Raw genomic sequence first — 12,541 nt, 5'->3', positions numbered from 1 at the left:
CCATGAATAGAGGTTCTCTGAAATACCATGTGGCTAATAAAACATTGAAGTAGGGTTTTTCTTTTTTTTTTCTCTTTGAGGCAGAGTCTTGCTCTGTTGCCTGGGCTAGAGTGCCATGGCCTCAGCCTAGCTCACAGCAGCCTCAAACTCCTGGGCTCAAGCGATCCTCCTGCCTCAGCCTCCCGAGTAGCTGGGACTACAGGCATGTGCTACCATGCCCGGCTAATTTTTTTCTATATGTATTTTTAATTGTTCAGTTAATTTCTTTCTATTTTTAGTAGAGATGGGGTCTCACTCTTGCTCAGGCTGGTCTTGAACTCCTGACCTGTAAGCAATCCTCCTGCCTTGGCCTCCCAGAGTGCTAGGATTACAGGTGTGAGCCACTGCGCCCGGCCTGAAGTAGGGTTCTGTGTCAGTGAAAAAAGCAAGTGTAGAACAATGTGAATGGAATGTTCCCATTTATTTTTTCAAAAGCATTTCTAATTATTTGATTTAGAATGCATATATCCTGTTTAAATTTTATCAATGAGTACCTTTAGGTTAAAAAAATATTTAAGGCTGTATTTTCATAATTATGACATTAATGAATGAAATATTAACTTTTGCCTTCCTCTTAGATAAAATATTTATTCCCCATCCTCCTCTTTCTTCTCTCTTTATTGGTTTAATCTGGTATTATAAATTTTAGGCCCTGGGAAGAATTTAGGGACCTCTCACCACCCTTCCCTTCCCAGCAGCTAAAAGGATTCCTAAGAGAATCCTTAGGCTTTGAGAAGTATTTGGAGAGGGTGAAGGGGCCAAGTAATGTGGTCATTAAAAAACCCTCTGTCTCTTCATACCTTTAGCAGAGTCTGATGGACACACAGTATTTTATGAGTTTGTATATGTTTTCTCTCTTTCTTTCTTTTTCATTCTTTCTCTTTCTCTCTTTTCTTTGACAGAATCTTGCTCTGTCACCCAGGCTAAAGTACAGTGGTGTCATCATAGCTCACTGCAACCTCAAACTCCTGGCCTCAAGCAATCCTCCTGCCTCAGCCTCCCAGAGTGCTGGGATTACAGGAGCAAGCCACTATGCCAAGCCTTGCTTTTTCCTTTTAGTAAAACATGGAAAAAGGGAACTGAGTCCTACATCTGGGACAGCTTAGAGAAGAGGGAAGAGACCAGCCTCAGGAGGTGAGATGTGAGTGAGATCAAAAGTCCAGCAAGAGCTGGAGTCAGAGCCAAAGGGACTATTAAGAACACTAGCTGCTGGGAATTTGCAGAAATTCTGGGAAGGCCATTGGACTTCCCACAGAACTTGAATAGGAGATCCAGGCAAGCTCAAGGACAGGGTGGTTGCAGCTGACATCTGATTGCTGTAGTGCTGTGTAACTGATACAGTGTTTAACGGTGGTTCCCCCAAGATCTGCTCGGTGGATGCTCCAGTATGACATGAACTGTCAGCACTCTGCCCAATGGAAGCCATTTTCAGTTCAGACTCCAAAAGGGAAGGAAAACTTCACAACACAGGACTTTGTCATATTCTTCCTTCCTGTGAGTTACATAGAACCTGAGGATGGTGGTTAAAGAGAGAACAGCAGCCTTCCCAGCCACACCATTGCTGAGTAGGGTACATTATTTAGAGGTGAGGGGGGTGTGCAAAGTCTTGTGCAAAGTCTTGAGACTTGAAGACTGCTCTGAGCAAGGGACTAGGCAAATATTAAGACTCCAGGCCGGGCGCGGTGGCTCACGCCTGTAATCCTAGCACTCTGGGAGGCCGAGGCGGGTGGATTGCTCAAGGTCAGGAGTTCGAGACCAGCCTGAGCAAGAGCGAGACCCCGTCTCTACTAGAAAAAATAGAAAGAAATTATCTGGCCAACTAAAATATATATATAGAAAAAAGCTGGGCATGGTGGCACATGTCTGTAGTCCCAGCTACTCGGGAGGCTGCGAGGCTGATGCCATGGCACTCACTCTAGCCCGGGCAACAGAGCAAGACTGTCTCAAAAAAAAAAAAAGACTCCAGTGAGTATCTGAAAGCAAGAAGCTAAGTTCTCTGAGCTGCTGGAGTAGGACCAGGGTGAATCTAGCCAGTGCCACACGGAACAAGCACTCTTGCCCATTCCTTAGGGAAGAGGATATGGTTGATGGAAGAAAATCCAATGAAATTCCAAACATTGAGGACAGTAGAGATCAGTGGGCTTTGACTACCCAGCACGCATTCTCCTTTCTTAGGTAAAAGCACTTTTGGGGGACCACCTCCTTCCCCATTCTCAGTGCACGTTCTGGTGGGGCAAGTCCATCCCTTAAAGCAGCGGTCCCCAACCTTTTTGGCACCAGGGACTGGTTTCATGGAAGATAGTTTTTCCATGGATGGGCAGGGAGTAGGGGAGTTGGGGTGGGGTGGAGGGGCGGAGCTCTGCAGCCCGGTTTCTGACAGGCCACAGACAAGTACCGGTCCACATCCAGGGGGTCGGGAACCACAGCCTTAGAGGACACGTGACTGTGCCAGTCAGAGAGCAGCAGTTGGCATGGGCATGATTCCATATTCAGGCCAATCATGGCTCTTTGGATTTTTGTTGAAACTATTAAGAAAGCAAACTCTTCTTTCTTTTCCAGCTCGGTTGCCAAGCCTGCAAAATGTAAGCCTCATGCTGCTGGGGCCATCCTACTACGCCAAGGGGAATGCTGCCTGAGACAGAGGCCAGCACAGATGAAAGCTGAGCTGCGACATGAAAGAAGTGGAGACCAGATGACATCTTTTGAGCACCTGGATCTAACCATGCCTTCAGCTAATCTAGCCTGGACATTGCATTTACATGGGCCCAGACCTTCTTTCTTTTTTTTTTTTTTGAGACAGAGTCTCACTCTGTTGCCCGGGCTAGAGTGAGTGCCGTGGCATCAGCCTAGCTCACAGCAACCTCAAACTCCCTGGGCTCAAGCGATCCTCCTGCCTCAGCCTCCCGAGTAGCTGGGACTACAGGCATGAGCCACCATGCCTGGCTAATGTTTTCTGTATATATTTTTAGCTGTCCAAATCATTTCTTTCTATTTTTAGTAGAGATGGAGTCTCGCTCTTGCTCAGGCTGGTCTCGAACTCCTGAGCTCAAACGATCCGCCCACCTCAGCTTCCCATAGTGCTGGGATTACAGGCATGAGCCACCGCGCCCGGCCTCTTTTTTTTTTTTTTCCTTTTGAAAATTTGATTTGGAATTTTGTCAACTGAAGCCAGAAGAGTCTTAACTAATCAGTGCCATAAATTGTATGTAGTTCTCATTACAAAGTATGTTGTGGCTGTCTTTTCTCAATGGATCTTTTTGTCTTAAAGTACTGAATTATAAGTTTGTTATAAGAACCAAATGAGACCATACATGTAAAGAACGTAGCATTATGCCCCACATAGAAAAAGCCCAGTAAATACTAACTCCAAGAAGCAAGGAAGAAGGGGGTGGGGCAGAGGAGGAAGGGATACTGCATTAAAAGAATCCCTGAAGTCCTAGAGTAATCTAGGAACCTTCAAACCCAATTCAGTCTGCTACTCTAAATGCCCCAGTGTCCTGTGCTTTCCCCTCCTAACCCTTCTTTGTGGTTGTGATATGTTTATGTGATATTTTGATTAATGCCTGTCTCCCTCACTGACATAGCAGGGCTGTGAGGGCAGTGATTTTGCTCACTGTTATATCCCAGCACCTACTCCAGTGTAGCACTTAGCGTATGTTTATTGAATGAATTGTCACTTATAGTTATTCAGGTTGGACTGATTCTCCTTGATTATTGGGGTTAGGATTGTGACAGAATTGGCAAAATTAGGGAAAGGAGGGGCCCCTCTATATCTCCTGTACCACCCACACTGTCAACACACATGCAGAGAATTTTGTCTCAGTAAGATAATTTCTGTTTGGTTGTGAACCAAACCACTGTTGGATAATTATTATTGGATAATTTTATTGAAGAATTAAATAGTATGATTCTGGCCTTTTATCTTGAAAACCTTGCAGAGAGTAGCAGGTCCAGTCTTTGTGATTAACAAGCAGCCTTCTGTTGCTTGGGTATCTTTATAAAATTACCTATTTAACTGGGGTAGTCCACCCTCCCTCAGGCTTTCACAGGAATGTGTTGGAGGCTGTAGGAAAGTCCCGAAGCTGATGAAGGAAAGGTTTGGGCTGCTGGAGAATTCACTGCCTGACAAGAAACAAAAGCAGTAAAAGGTGGCCCCGAGGGTAACCAGAAGCTCACTCCTTCAGCACTTTTGACCGGATCAGCCTCCCTATCCAAGCCTTGCCCCAGCTCCCAGCGCGCCACCTCATCCCTGGCTCCTCCTCCCAGCTGAGGTTGCATTTCATCCCTTCCCCCAGCCTGCTTTCCCTGAGGTGAGGGGAGTGTTTCCCAGGGCCCATGTGACTGCCACTGGCTAGTGACGATTACCAACGGTTTACCAGTCAGTAAAACTGCCAAAAGCTTTTGTGCAGTAATAATCCTTTTCCTGTTTAAAACTCAGGGGATTTTCTACTGTTGCCAATAGTTTTTCAAGTCAGCAATTACGGTCTAGATTATGTAATGGCTGGGTATTAAAAATAGAAAAGACCAGAGTTTGCATCTATTTTAACCAAATCAAAACAGAGCAAAGGGAGGGGAAAGGAGGAGAGGAAGAGACCAGAGGAAGAGGGAGAAAAAGAGATCATGTGACAAGAAGCAGTGAGATTGCTTCTTGTGACTGGATAATACAGCCCACAATTTACTGTGCCCTTCTGCCATTCATGGCCCAAGGGCCTGCACTGCTTCCTCAGCCTCCTCCAGGGAGGGGACCCTGCGGAGAATTCCAAGGACACAAGATCTCTTGTGGATATTCCTTAGCTCAGCCTTGGTGTGTTTACCTGCTTCTGACAAGCAAAATGGCTCAGAGGGGAGGGTGTCGAATTTGCTGTCCTCTCCAAAGTCCAGGACTCCTGTGTCTTGATTACTAAGATCTTTGTATTCAGCTTGTTTTTCTTGTTGCTGTGGTATAGTCAAGGGGTGGCTAATGGGTGGAATCTTTAGCATCCCCAATCTCTATCAGTCCCCTGGCCAAATCCACCCCAAATAAATATTCAGTGTAATTAAAACCCATGTATTCACTATGAAAACACAGCTTTAAGCTAGATACTCCTGGCCAGGTGCAGTAGCTCACACGTGTAATCCTAGCACTCTGAGGGGCCGAGGTGGGAGGATCGTTTGAGGTCAGGATTTTGAGACCAGCGAGAGTGAGACCCCATCTCTACCAAAATAGGAAAAATTAGCCTGACATGGTAGTGTGTGCATGTAGTTCCAGCTACTCAGGAGGCTGAGGCAGGAGGATCACTTGAGCCCAGGAGTGTGAGGTTGCTGTGAGCTAAGATGATGATGCCATTGCACTCTACCCAGGAAAACAGAGCAAGACCTTGTTTCTAAAAATAAAAAAAAATTAAAAAAAAGATATTCCTAACCCTCCTGCTTCCCCCACGCCACCCTGCCCCCAGTCCCTGATAGAGAAATTTCAGGGCTACCTCTGGTTTGTTCTTGTGTGACACTGCCCCAATCCCCTACCCCCTTACCCTGAGTTATAGGATATTTATATTTTTCTAGAGACTTAGTAAGTAACTTTAAGGACTCTCTAATGGTGAAATTTTAGGTGTCAGGTGGGTCTTGGGGGATATATTTTTGGAAGGAAGATTTCTAAGGGCCAGATAGAGCACATCAAAACATATCAGGTTTCCTAGTCCATTTTTTGCTGCTGTAACAATACCTAAGACTGGATAATTTATAAAGAACATAGACTTACTTGTCTCATGGTTCTGGAAGCTGAGAAGTTCAAGGCTAAGGGGCTGGCATTTGGTGAGGGCCTTCATGCTGTGTAATCCCATGGCGGAATGCAGAAGGACAAGAGAGTGTGCATGCTAGAGAGGAAGGGGGGGGCAAACTCTCCTTTTATCAGGAACCCCACCCCAGGATGATGGCATTAATCCATTCATGAGAGCAGAGTCCTCATGAACTAATCACCTCTTAAAGCTCCCACCTCTCCACACTGTTGCATTAAGGATTAAGTTTCTAACATATAAACTTTGGTGGACACGTTCAAACCATAACCCCAGGCTTCCTACAAGTCACCTCCAGAGGCACCTATAGGGGGAGATTTTGAGTTAATCACTTTGGATAACTTATAGCCCTTGAGCCTGCGCAGAGCCCATGCAAAAGGTACGCTACTTCCCAGGTCTCAAGTGGCAGAGAGGTGAGTATTTGAAGAAGCAGCTCACTAATGTCCAAAGACTGAACCCAAGTGGCTTTGGTGGGAATAGGGGGAGAGTGCCTGAAAATCTAGGTGGTCAATAGAATAAGTTGCAGGTAATATTAGAAAATTATCTCCTCATTATTACTTCTGTCAGTTCTCACATCTACCCCATCACACTCTATTCTCAGAGCCTTCATCTGTACTGGGGAGGAAAAAAGTGCCAACAGTTCAGAATAATACTGGCCCCAGCTCCGCCCGGCCTCACCCAGCACTGATCAACCTACTGGAATTGCAGTAAAAGGAAGAGAGCTCTAGGCATCATTTCACTAGCTAGGAGGGAGGATCTGGGGACCTTCTTTAGGGATATTTCTTTTCTTTTCTTTTTTTTTTTTTCTTTTTCCTTTTTTTTAATTTCAGCATATTATGGTGGTACAAAAGTTTAGGTTATGTGATTAGCCCTTGTCCCCCCTCCCCCGCTGAATCAGAGCTTCAAGCTTGTTCATCCCCTAGATGGTGCGCATCGCACTCATTATGTATATATACACCCATCCCCTCCTCACCCCCACATCTGCCCGACACCCGATTAATGTTATTCCATTTAGGAATAACATTAGGTGATGATCAGTGAAACCAATTTGATGGTGAGTACATGCGGTGCTTATTTATCCATTCTTGGGATACTTCACTTAGTAGAATGGGTTCTAGCTCTCTCCAGGAAAATATAAGAGGTGCTGTATCACCATTCTTTCTTATAGCTGAGTAGTACTCCATAGTATACATACACCACATTTTACTAAGCCACTCATGTATTGATCGGCACTTGGGTTGTGTCCACATGTTTGTAATTGTAAATTGTGCTGCTATAAACATTCAAGTGCAGATGTCTTTATTATAGAATGTCTTTTGTTCTTTTGGGTAGATGTCCAACAATGGGATTGCTGGATCAAATGGGAAGTCTACTTGTATCTGTTTAAGGTATCTCCATATTGCTTTCCACAGAGGTTGCACTAGTTTGTAGTCCCACTAGCAGTGTATGAGTGTTCCTGTGTCTCCGAATCCACGCCAGCATTTATTGTTTGGGGACTTTTTGATAAAGGCCATTCTCACTGGGGTTAAGTGATATCTCATTGTGGTTTTGGTTTGGGTTTCTCTTTAGAGATATTTAATCATAGTACTCTGGACTGGGAAGTGCCCATGATGTGGCACTTCTTTCTTACCTTTGTAGGGTTTTTTTTTGTTTATAATTGTACATATTTATGGGGTACATGTGATGTTTTGACACATACGTGCGATGAGTAATGATCAAATCAGGGTAATTAGGATATGCATCACCTCAAACACTTAACATTTCTCTGTGTTAGTAACATTTCAGATCTTCTCTTCTAATAGTCACCTTACATACTATTGAACTAGAACTTATTCCTTCTAACTGTATTTTTGTACCCATTAACCAACCTCTCTTCATTCCCCCGGCCCTTCCCAGCATTCTGTTCTCTACCTCCATGAGACAGATCAACTTTTTTAGCTCCCACATATGAGTGAGAACATGTGACATTTGTCTTTCTTTGTCTGGTTTATTTCACTTAACATACTGTCCTCCAGTTCTATCCATGTTACTACAGATGACAGAATTTTGTTCTTTTTTATGAGTCAATATTGCATTGTGTATACGTACTACATTTTCTTTGTCAATTCATCTGTTGATGGACACTTAGGTTGATTCCATATATCAGATGTTGTGACTAGTGCTGCAATATAAATGGGAGTGTGGATATCTATTTGACATACTGAATTCCTTTCTTTTGGATATATACCCAACAGTGGGGTTACTGGATCATATTTTTAGTTTTTGAGGTACCTCCATATTGTTTTCCATAGTGATTATACTAATTTACATTCCCACCAAAATTATACTAACATTCCACTTTCTCTGCATCCTTACTGGCATTTATTTTTTTTGTCTTTTTTATAACCACTTTATCTTGGGTGAGGTGATATCTTATTGTGGTTTTGATTTGCATTTCTCTGATGATTAGTTATGTTGAGGCTTTTCTTATATACCTATTGGTCATCTGTATGTCTTCTTTCGTGAAATATCTATTCAGATCATTTGCCCTTTTAAAAATTAGATTATTTGTCTTTCACTACTGAGTTGTTTGATTTCCTTACATATTCTGGTTATTAATCCCTTGTTAGATGGATAGTTTGCAAATATTTTCTCCCATTCTGTAGGTTGCTTCTTCACTCTGTTGTTGATTGTTTCCTTTGCTGTGCAGAAGCTTTTTAGCTTGATGTAATCCCATATGTCTATTTTTGCTTTTGTTGTCTGTGCTTTTGAGGTCTTACCCAAAAAACTCTTTGCTGAGACCAATGTCCCAAGGTATTTTCCCTATGTTTTCCTCTAGTAGTTTAATAGTTTCATCTTACATTTAAGTCTTTAATCCATTTTGATTTGATGTCTGTATATGGTGAGAGATAAGGGTTTCATTCTTTTTGCATGTGGATATCTAGTTTTCCCAGCATCATTTATTGAAGAGACTGTCCTTTCCCCAATGTATGTTCTTGATACTTTTGTCAAAAATCAGTTGTCTGTAGATATGTGGATCAATTTTTGGGTTCCCTATTCTGTTCCATTGGTTTATGTGTCTATTTTTATGCTCGTACCATGCTGTTTTGGTGACTATAGCTTTGCAATATATTTCAAAGTCAAGTAGCATGATGCCTCCAGCTTTGTTCTTCAGGATTGCTTTGGCTATTTGGAATCTTTTGTGGTGCCATAGAAATTTTAGCATTTTTAAAAAATTTCTGTGAAGAATGTCATTGGTATTTTAATACGGATTGCATTGAATCTGTAGATCACTTTGGGTAGTATGGACATTTTAACAATATTAATTCTTCCAATCCATGATCATGTGATATCTTTCCATTTTTTGTGTCCTCTTCAATTTCTTTTACCAGTGTTTTACAGTTTTCATTATAGAGGTCTTTCACGTCTTTGGTTAAATTTATTCCTAAGTATTTTATTTATTTACTTATTTATTTATTTATTTATTTATTTTTTGTAGCTATTGTAAGTGGGTTTACTGTTTTGATTTCTTTTTCACACTGTTCACTGTTGGTGTAGCGAAATGCAACTGATTTTTGTATGTTGATTTTGTATCCTGCAACTTTACTGAATTTGTTTATCAGTTCTAGTAGTGTTTTGGTATAGTCTTTAGGTTTTTCTAAATGTAGGATCCTGTCATCTGCAAATACAAATAATTTAACTTCTTCCTTTCTAATTCAGATGCCCTTTGTTTCTTTCTCCTGCCTAATTGCTCTGGCTAGGACTTCCAGTACTTTGTTGAATAAAAGTGGTGAAAGTGAGCATCTTTGTCTTGTTCCATATCTTAGAAGAAAACTGGGAAATGCTCATGATGTGGTACCTCTTTTTTACTCTTGTAGGTTTTTAGTTCTCTGATGCTGAATTCCCATATCCATACTCTCCCTAGAGGCTATCTATTTTGGTAAGGACCACCAAACATCTGATATGGTCCAGATTTTACTTCTGACAACCCATTACATCCATTAATATACTTGAACATGCCTGGTCAAGGGTCCTGGCCACTGGTGTGGTCACAGTCATTGCAGCATCAGTTTTTCTAGTTGGGACAGGTGTCCAGTCCATGTCAGCAGAAGTTGGAGGTCACAGAGAGTATCTGCTGCTCAAATCTTATCCCACCTGCCAGGCTTTGGTAGGGAGTCCACTGAAGTACCACCTGCCTTAGGGGGTGCTAAGGGCTAGAGTTAATCCAGGAGTAAACCATTGGCACAGTCCATAAAAGAACCCTTTCTACCTAAACCCAACTCTCTTGTGGGCTCCTTCCTTCCCACCCCATGGATAGGAGCATGAAGAGACATCAAAACTTGACCACAAGGCCGGGCATGGTGGCTCATATCTGTAATCCTAGCATTTTGGGAGGATAAGGCAGGAGGATTGCTTGAGGCCAAGAGTTTGAGATCAGCCTGAGCAAAAAAATGACACCCCATCTCTACAAAAAAAAAAAAAAAAATGTAGCCAGGTATGGTGGCGTGCACTTGAGTCCCAGCTACTTGGGAGGCTGAGCCAGGAGGATTGCTTGAGCCCAGGAGTTTGAGGTTGCAGTGAGCTATGATTATGCCACTTCACTCTAGCCTGGGTAACAGAGTGAGACCCTGTCTGAAAAAACAAAAAAAAAAATCCTTGACTATAGCAATGTTGAGTATACTGGTCATCTCCATCCTTTTCTTTCTGTTTTTTTTTTTTTAAAGATGGGGTCTTGCTATGTTGCCCAGGCTGGCCTTAAATCCCTGGCTTCAAGTGATTCTCCCACCTCAGCCTCCCAAGTAGCTGGGACAACAGGCTTGTGCCGCTGTATCCAACTCCATCCTTTTCCTGAAGGAGATCACCCTATCATTAAAATATTTAATGGCCTAGCACTCTGGGAGGCTGAGGTGGGTGGATCGTTTGAGCTCAGGAGTTCCAGACCAGCCTGAGCAAGAGCGAAACCCCATCTCTACTAAAAAAAAAAAAAAAAAAAAAAAGAAAGAAAGAAATTAGCTGGACAACTAAAAATATATAGAAAAAAATTAGCTGGGCATGGTGGCACATACCTGTAGTCCCAGCTACTAGGGAGGCTGAGGAAGGAGGATTGCTTGAGCCCAGGAGTTTGAGGTTGCTGTGAGCTAGGCTGACGCCATGGCACTCTAGCCTGGGCAACAGAGTGAGACTCTGTCTCAAAAAAAAAAAAAAAAAAAAATTAATGGATTTCCACCCCTCAAGACAGACCCCCGTCTTACACACACACACACACACACACACACACACACACGTGCACACACGCATGCTGTGGTGGGGATACTCGTAGTGTCTGTTACCTGAAGTAATATAACTGTTACAAGCTGATATGAAAAGAATAACAAATTTAAATATATTAAATTTTTATTCATTCAACCACATTGACAAATTTGAGACATAGTAGTGTTTATATAAGTGGGACATTGATTTGGGCTACAGGAAGTGCAAGGTACAAATGGTAGATCTTTTTCATTAACGCTAGCACCTGTACTCAGAGCTAGACAACTATTGCCCTTTACTGCACACCCCTCCCGGCTCAGACTCCTTCTCTGTCCCTGAGATCAGACTTAGGAAAGAGTTTGGGGAATGGGCCAAGATAGGCTGAGGGTTAGGCCTCAGGACTCCACCTATTTGCTGCAACTCCTCCGGCTGGAATTACCAGAAGGTGGGAGTGGGAGAAGACGGGATATAGGGAGAGGTGGTATGGCACCTAGTGACTCCAGTTGCACCTGGAGCTATGATTTATCTTTCCACAGAAGATGCGATTTATCTTTCCATAGAAGATGCGGTAGGGAAGGGGAGGCAGAGAGAGGGAAGAAAAGCAAGAGGATTGAGGAGGAGAAGGAGTGAGGAGGAGAGGGAATGAGGAAAGCGGTTAGTGAGGAGGGAACTGTGGGCGGGGCAGTGGGCTGAGCTCAAGCCAGATTGACAGGGTTCTGCCCCTTGCGGGAGCAAGTAGGAGCCATCTTGGCAGCCTGGTCCAACTTTGGGGCAATCTGACTCCACTGGCCAGTACCAACCAGCCCCTGCGCGCAGCCTCAACATCCTCTTTACTTCCAAACCAGATTGACAGACCCAGGCTCCAAAGACCCATCTCTTTTGTCACAGAAGACTGTAACTGAGGAAGAACTTACTAGCACTGACGGCCTTGATGGGTTTGCATTTTAAGAGGAGACCCGAGACTATTACTTTTGCTGCTACTGTAAGTACTACTAAAACTATTACTTCTTCTTCTCCTCAGTCCATTTTGGTAGTTTTAATTTTCCCCCCAAAAAGCTTAAAAATTAACATAAAAATTTATATACTCTTACTATATTTCAAATCTCTACTGCATTTAACCTTTCCTTTTCCATCCCAATATCACCTACTTAATGCTTCAGGCTTTTTTCATGATCAGTTTTGTTAGTCATCTGTTTTTTTATAAGAACCAGCTTTTGTTTTATCATTCTATTGTTTGTCTTCAATTTCATTAAATTTTACTTTTTAATTATTTAAAACTCATTCTGCAATTGAAAAGTAATACAAAGGGTCATTTTCTCTTACAAACTATTATAAGAAGTCTAACAATGGCCAGGCGCGGTGGCTCACGCCTGTAATCCTAGCACTCTGGGAGGCGAGGCGGGATCATTTGAGCTCGGGAGTTCGAGACCAGCCTGAGCAAGAGCGAGACCCCATCTCTACTAAAAATAGAAAGAAATTAGCTGGAGAAGTAAAGATATATA

At 42.8% G+C, this 12,541-nt stretch overlaps 1 long non-coding RNA gene across 3 annotated transcripts in view; it reads left to right on the top strand.

Moving 5' to 3' along the window:
• The window catches only part of LOC123637014, a 48,442-nt gene extending 45,559 nt beyond the window's left edge, over positions 1-2,883 (top strand). For all 3 annotated transcript variants that reach the window (XR_006734733.1, XR_006734734.1, XR_006734732.1), the window contains one exon: positions 2,599-2,883. This is a non-coding gene — a long non-coding RNA (uncharacterized LOC123637014). The remainder of the gene's footprint in view (positions 1-2,598) is intronic.
• The last annotated feature ends 9,658 nt before the right edge of the window (positions 2,884-12,541 follow it).

The sequence above is a fragment of the Lemur catta genome, chromosome 4 (genome assembly GCF_020740605.2).
Source record: "Lemur catta isolate mLemCat1 chromosome 4, mLemCat1.pri, whole genome shotgun sequence".
Classification (NCBI taxonomy): domain Eukaryota; kingdom Metazoa; phylum Chordata; class Mammalia; order Primates; family Lemuridae; genus Lemur; species Lemur catta.
The sequence above is the reverse complement of the archived record's forward strand: the minus strand, read 5'-3'. Positions and strand labels throughout refer to the sequence as shown.